At 40.6% G+C, this 7,629-nt stretch overlaps 4 non-coding genes across 4 annotated transcripts; all 4 read right to left on the bottom strand.

Annotated features, from left to right (window-relative positions):
- Positions 1-910: 910 nt before the first annotated feature.
- trnat-ugu (transfer RNA threonine (anticodon UGU)) lies at positions 911-984 on the bottom strand. The gene has a single exon. It is a non-coding gene; the product is annotated as a tRNA-Thr (tRNA).
- Positions 985-1,246: 262 nt separating this feature from the next.
- Positions 1,247-1,320, bottom strand: trnat-ugu (transfer RNA threonine (anticodon UGU)). Its single transcript has one exon. It is a non-coding gene; the product is annotated as a tRNA-Thr (tRNA).
- Positions 1,321-1,624: 304 nt separating this feature from the next.
- trnat-ugu (transfer RNA threonine (anticodon UGU)) lies at positions 1,625-1,698 on the bottom strand. The gene has a single exon. It is a non-coding gene; the product is annotated as a tRNA-Thr (tRNA).
- A 617-nt stretch (positions 1,699-2,315) lies between these two features.
- Positions 2,316-2,389, bottom strand: trnat-ugu (transfer RNA threonine (anticodon UGU)). Its single transcript has one exon. It is a non-coding gene; the product is annotated as a tRNA-Thr (tRNA).
- Positions 2,390-7,629: the final 5,240 nt, after the last annotated feature.

Genomic DNA, 7,629 nt, shown 5'->3' on the forward strand with positions numbered 1-7,629 from the left:
CTTTGTCCACCATGATGGCCATACCTGGCTTCAGCAGCTTTACAATCCCGGACTGCTTAAAGATCTGGGATCACTCATAGAGCCTGCATACAGTCCAGGCACAAAGGTGACAGCACCGTGGGGTGCCATGCCAACCAAGGCCATGAATGTAGTGTGAGACTTGTATGTGGAAAAAACCTCACTCTGAAGGAGCAGGGAGGATGGCGCCTGACAAAATATCTCCGTACAATAAAGGACCGCCTGTGTGTCAGAAAAAGCTGCAAACTCAACTGGCAGGTGAGCTCTCACTGTCGCTGGAGGAATCCAAAGGCGCTGGCTTCCTAACAGGCAGTACAGGAAATGAGTCCATGTGGAGATGATTCCACTTGCAGTAGTGCGGTGAATGCTGAACCTCTCTGCAAGATCCCTGGGAGGAAAACCCACTGACAGGTACATCAGGAAAAGAAGAAACTCGTCAATGGGTCTCAGTTTCTGTTGAGATATAAAAACAAAAGGCCTCTGTTTAGTTACCTTGACATTGACATTATTATTACAAAGCATAAATCAGAAAACTTTTGTTTTGTTTTGTTTTGTTTTTGTTTTGTTCGTTTTCAGTAACGTTTTACATTATGCATTTCTGTTTGGTGTGTAATTTGTTTTTATGTGAAAGCAATAAAAAATATATGAACAAAAAAAGCCTACACCTTTTAATATCACGTCACGTTACATCATCACTTACCGTTGCTGGGTGATGGACTGTGCTGCTGCTGGCAGAGACACTCTGAAAGCATAAAATAGGCATAAATGACACTTTAAAAGTTGTGTGCTATTTATATGCACTTTCATTAAGTGGACGAGTGAAAAGGATCTAGTAGAAAGCTGATAATAAGCTGTTTTATATGCTAAGTCATAGCTTGCTCTGAAGGCCCACAAGCACTGCTGGGATTTGAACCCAGGATCTCCTGTTTACAAGACAGGCACTTTGACCAACTAAGCCACAGCACCACATGGTTCATAAAACTGATGAAAGAATAAAGAGCAGGAACTTGATCAATTTCAGAAAATGAGCTCCAGAGACTCTCCCAAAACTAACTGTGACTTCTAAAAAACATTTTTATCAAGTCTGACCAAAGAACAGACTCATGATAACCATGATGCTCATTGAAAGGTCCATCATTTGATGAAGACCAACAACGCAAAGCATTCAGTAGAACACTGATAATTACCGGTTTCTCATAATTAGTCATAGTTTGCTCTGATGGATCACAGGCACTGCTGGGATTTGAACCCAGGATCTCCTGTTTACAAGACAGGCACTTTGACCGACTAAGCCACAGCACCACATAGTTCATAAAACTGATGAAGGAATAAAGAGCAGGAACTGGAACCACCTCAGGAAGTGGTTTTTGTGATTTATATCTGATATCCATGTGATCTCTGCATAAATCAGAGCTTGATGTTATTCACATTATCTCCATATGTGAAAACATTGGATATAGTCCCAGTTTAATCTTCTGTAACTCAAGAATAGTTAAAGCCATGAGATGAAGTGCCTCCAAGTACAGACTGTTTTGGAAGTCCAGCACTCCTGAAGCACTGCTGTAAACAGTTATGGCCCCATGTTGACGTACATAATAACACCTTAAGGCACTGCTGGGATTTGAACCCAGAATCTCCTGTTTACAAGACAGGCACTTTGACCAACTAAGCCACAGCGCCACATGGTTCATAAAACTGATGAAAGAATAAAGAGCAGGAACTGGATCCACCTCAGAATTTTTTTTTGTGATTCTGTACCTCAAGAATAGTTAAGCCATGAGTAGAAGTGCCTCCAATTGGTTCAAAACTTCATCATATTTTGCAGATATTGTTGGGTTTTCAACTCAGATCCTGCTGTTCATGAGGAAGTCACTTTCACCAGTTACAGCCAGATCTCATGAAGCGGTGTACTTATTACACGCCAAGTCATTTACTGTGTTTTTACAAGGCTTTTTTATGCTTTTGCGTTTTATTTTCTGCTACATATTTCAAGGAAATGGCGTCCTGCCCTCAGCTTTTACTCTAACTCTGAATATTTCACGGTTTGTACGTTCATTTTGATGTTATGTAGTGTGACAGGAGGAGAAGCTCCACCGTACTGTACCCTAACCATTTGACGTGTTATGTGAACCGAGGAAAATTACACTCTGAAAGTATAAAATAGGCATAAATGAGACTTTAAAAGCTGTGTGCTATTTATACGCACTTTCATTAAGTGGACCAGTGAAAAGGATTTAGTAGAAAGCTGATAATAAGCTGTTTTATATGCTAAGTCATAATTAGCTCTGAAGGCTTACAGGCACTGCTGGGACTTGAACCCAGGATCTCCTGTTTACAAGACAGGCACTTTGGCCAACTAAGCCACAGCGCCACATGGTTCATACAACTGATGAAAGAATAAAGAGCAGGAACTGGATCCACCTCAGGAAGTGGTTTTTGTGATTTATTTCCAATATCTCTGCATCCTCACTGGCACAGAGGTTTGCACAAGGTGCTTGAATTTTACTCACCCGAAGGAGTGCACTTTTGAAGTAAGGTGTATGTAGCATAGTCATAATTTTGGTAATCTAATGGAGGCACGTCACCAGACACTTTTTACCGGGGCACGTGCCTCTGTAAACATGCGTTGTGCCATTGTAAAAATTCCCAAATACATCCTTCAGACTACGCTACCACTGATATGTGCCAAGGAAGAATAACATAGGCACGATTTTCCCTATTTTCAACCACGTAACCTACTTTAGCCAATGCCGCATAGGTCCACCAAAGAGTGAAGTGAGGAGGTTTTATTCGCAGGCATTGGGTGCGTCGCCTGATCAGCGAATGGACCGTGTGTGACACATAGCGCGCAATTTGGAAGTTAAGATGATATAACTTCTCAGACCATATAAGGAACTCTTAATTTAAGATTTTGATTTTTTATTTAGCAATATTCCCTCTTGTAGAAGTATTTATTGACTGTGCCACAGTGAGATTAAAACATGTTCAGTTCCTGGACTGAAATATTGTTCATTATTTTGTATCTGTTGATCTGTTGAAAGTTGTAACACTGTGCACACTGTGTTTTTTAGTAATATTGCCTCTTGTAAAAGGCTGACTTGATTATGTTTGATGAGCTACAGAAGGAGGAATTGAAAAGCTAAATGGCTGAACTCAGGTGTTTTTATTTGCTTAGCCTGTAGCTCTGTTACTATGGTCACCCCACAGAAGTGCAGGAGAGGATATTCTGCTTTGACTCGTTTTGCTTGTTGTTTTTTAGCGTTTGTCTAAATGACTTTTTAAGTACGTGTTGTTTTTCAGGCGCTTTGTCTTTCAGGCTTTTAGAAACTACAGTGATGTCATGTCCTCTGATGTCATGTTTCCACTGTGATGTCATGCAAAACTGTGAAGTCATCATCAGTGATGACATCACTTCTTGTGATGTCAGAAGCAGCGGTGCTCTGTTGTCAGTCAGCAGTCATCACGTGTGCTGTTTTGCTCTCTGTTTCAGCTTTCTGATCTGAACTGTAAATAATATGCAGCACATGTTCATAGAGCCCAGGCAATGGTGGCACACATGGGTTATATGAATGCTGTATGAGATGTAAATGAAAACAGAAGCAGAGATCCTTTATATATATGTGATTAAAAATGGGACAGCAGTAACTGAACCTGAATGCATCATTGTCCAGGTCAGTAATAATGTATTTATTGTATGTTACGGTGCTCACAGCTGCTTTCTTCAGCCTCACCTGGAAGTATCTTTGAAGCTGTTTTGTATGTTGTCTACACTGACCGTGAAGCAAAAGTAACACAACAGCCACATCTGCAGCTTGTTCTCAGTGTTTACAGCACAATCATTCAGCTGCTTTCATGCATCAACATAATACAGTAATAACAGTGCAGTCATGCTGGTTTCTGTTAAGAGCTGCTTACAAGCAGAATGGGATTATTTCTACGTGTCAGCATACAGTGTATAACATGGATTCCAGTAAGAATCTGCCTTTGAAAGACAGAATCAACATGTAAATGATAAAGTGTCTTCCTGTGGATGTTCTCAGATATGTACTGTATGAACACTCTGATCCTTTCCCACATGTCCCAGTATGTCTGATTGTGTTCCAAGTGAGGGTCAGACTGGAGAAAGTGTCATGAAGCGTCCACCCTTAAAAACCCTTAAACAGGCAACGTGCACCAGGAGATACACACTCTTTAACATCCTGTAAGGGGTGTGCTGGGAGGTTTTTGCTAATTAAGTTGACATTTATCAAAAGTCTTGTCTGGTATTAGCATGTAGATCACATGATTTGGTTCAGGCTATCTTTCATCGTTTCGTCAGCCTGATCAGAAAACAAAATTGCCGCCAGTGGTGGAGAACCTTCTTCCTTGGGGGTAAGTAATCATATATTAGTCATACTTATTTTCAATCAAACAACAATTTAAATTCCTAATATTAATTAGGACATTTATCTAAACATTCTGATGAAGAAAAAATGTTTCAACTGTGTTTGTGGTGCTACTTAGCAGCTTTTGAAATGTATGTATCCCCTGAGATACGGTGCCAGATTAGGGGTAGAAATTTGGTCAATGTGCATTATTCAAAATTTTGTTTTGGTCTGGATGATAATCCATATTTTTTTGTATTGTATTTGGTACAAAACTGTGATCAATTCATTTGATGGCGGTGTATTCATTCTATGTGTATTATCAATCAGAACTGATCACTGATATGTCCATTGCCAATTGTGTTAGTCAACTGTTCGGAGTGCGACCTTGGTAAAGTGGTCGGTTGCCAAGTGGGGGGGGGGCCGTAGGTGAGTTTTCCCAAAATAAGAACATGAGTTACGAAAGTAGCGGCCAGTGGGTTTTTCGCTCCTATGCACTGAGAAGAGTGGACAAGTGTGATGGCAATGTTAAAATTTGTATTGTTGTTGAAATCAGTATCGTTTAATTTCATCATTTAATGATTTAATGTGATTTGGGTACATATATATATTCATTTTCATTTATTCAATATGTTCCCTTTGACTTAGAATGTAGAATTATTAGAATAATTTAGGACTTCAACTCCTGAGACAGACCTAAGTTATGGCGATCAAGAAAAAGCTTATCTTTTGTTTGTTAGAAATGGTCAGTCTTCGAAATGGGTCAGAGGAAGGAGTCGTGTCTTCAGAGATCAATCTGTGCAGAAGTTCATGTGATCAACAACACATCTGGCCTTTGTTTTATTTCATCAAATGGTCTAAGGAACTTGTGCTTCTTTCCTGGTTGACTTTTCGCAACCCTGGGTCAATAATGTTATCGTTGTCGGCAGGACTCGAACCTGCGTGGGGAGACCCCAATGGATTTCTAATCCATTGCCTTAACCTCTCGGCCAAAGATGGGGCAAAAAGGAACTTTTACAGAGGGGGCAAAAGAGGAAGGAGAAATGAGGAAAGGTAAAATAGATAATTATCACACTTCTACACCAATTAAACATGTTTCAACCACATTAGTGTCTTTGTGGTAATATCTTTCAATTTTTAATTAAACTGATTTATCCTCTACTTAATACTTTTTACATTTTAAATTTATGTTAAATTTAGCAGAGAATCAGAATTATGACTATTTTGGTTGTTTTCTGTTTATACTATTACTATTGAGGTCCAACAGAATTTATATGATACAACACAAACAAATTATGATCAGTGAAATTTATTTAGTCTTACACAGCTGCATACACTGATCTGTCGTTTCTTCTGGACATGTGTAAAGGCTGACTAAAACAAAACAACTGGGAGAATATTCCAGATCAAACGTTTTTCTTCAGACTGATCACATCAAGTACAAACCAGTGTTAAATCAAAACACAGTGTCAATCATAATCTTCAAAAAAGTTTTACATTAAAACAACAGAGTAACAAACAAACAAACTGTAACAAAGAAAATCATTTCTTTGCAAGAGATTCTCTCCATTCCAAAATGGTCTGTCCAGAGGCTGGACAATACCATTTCCCTTTAGTCTGTGTATGGCCAGTGCTTTTATTTTTGGCCTGACCACAAACTGAACATTGATAGTGGTAGTCCGGTTTCCACTGCCGCTTTTTGGGAGGTTCCCCTCTTGCCAGGCGATCCTGCTCTTCTTGTTCTGCCCTATTCTGTCTCCACCTCCTGTAGCGATTCATGTTTGCTGAAAGCAGATCTGATGGTGATGCTGCTGCAGCTGCAGCTGCTGGAGCTGCTGGAGCTGATCCATGAAGTGGTGGTGTATGGGGCTGATACCATGGAGCCAGAGGAGATGGCAGGGGTGGGAACTGTCCTTGTCTAAATGGGGGCAAGACTGGGGCTGATGGACTGTAGCAGAAACCCGAAGAAGTGGGCAGAGTTTGTCATCTGATTCTGCTCATAGTAGGACCAAGCAGGTGATGGTGGCTGCTGACTCTGTGCATACAAACAGCAGTCAGGAGCTGGGGCTTGAAAAAAGTGACCTGACTAGTGTGTGGATGATGAAACAGTGTTAGAATAAGGAGGATAATGCTGTGCAGAGCCAGTTCTACCGCCAACGTGTGAACGGATCAGTGCCTCGCCTTCTCTGTTTTCAGGTTCCTGAAACTCCATGCGTTTATGTCCATGTTCCACAGGAATGGAGGGAAGCTGTCTTGCTTCTGGCAGGAAAGATTCAGCCACGGAGACCTTCTGAGGAAGCTGCACACCTTGGAGTAGAGTGTCCCGGTCTGTTCTTTTCTGTCGCTCATGTAACCTGAAAAATAGTACAATAGAAACGGTTTACTTTTCAAAGTGAAGTGAAGTGTAAAGTGCAAAATCTAGTCAAAATAAAAAAGGAATCTTACCAAGCACACACAGTGGTGTAGTTGATGGTGACTAACAACAAGTTGGTCTGGTCTTGTATGGGCTGGGAGTCTTCAAGCAGCTGTTTGACATGACAGTGAGTTTGCACAATTGACTGTGGAATGGGCAGAACTTTTCCCTTGCAGTCTTTTGGTCGGTTTCTCGCTTGTTGGTATTCTTTTAACAGCTTGAGGATGCACTCAGAGATTCTGTTGGTGTCAGGTCTCTGGGCAGCCTGGCCATGGGTCATGAACAGTCTGTGTGAAAAACAGGTCATTAAAAGTGCAGAAAAATGCAAGTTCCTTTAAACTAATTTGAATGGAGCAGCCATGAAATGCAATAGTATTAATTATTATTACTGTATTAATCTCCTAATCTTAAAACTTTAAAATGCTAAGACATAAAAATAGGAATTGCAAAACTTGACTTGGCTTTTACTAGTCAGTAGGCAAACAAATTATGCATTGTGTCAAATATCAGACGGGTTACCTTCCAGCTGCTTGCTGACCAGGTGCAGACCCACTGCGTTTCCGAGAAGCTCTCCATGGTCCTGGCAACGTGCTCTTCTTACTTTTTAGGGTGTATTTGGAGGGTTGCTTGTCCATGTTGTGTAAAGCAGAATACAGCTGCATAATTTCTTCTACCTCTGTGGTTGACAGCGCAGTTATTGTGCGATTGAGGTTCAAAAGATACTCTGCCAAGTTGTCAACAGCCTCCCATCCAGGAAAACCTCTGGAGTCCCACCGGGTCTCCTTAAAGGAAAATTTATATACAGATACACATGCACACACTAAATGTATAAAA

Source organism: Odontesthes bonariensis, chromosome 11, assembly GCF_027942865.1.
Source record: "Odontesthes bonariensis isolate fOdoBon6 chromosome 11, fOdoBon6.hap1, whole genome shotgun sequence".
Classification (NCBI taxonomy): Eukaryota; Metazoa; Chordata; class Actinopteri; order Atheriniformes; family Atherinopsidae; genus Odontesthes; species Odontesthes bonariensis.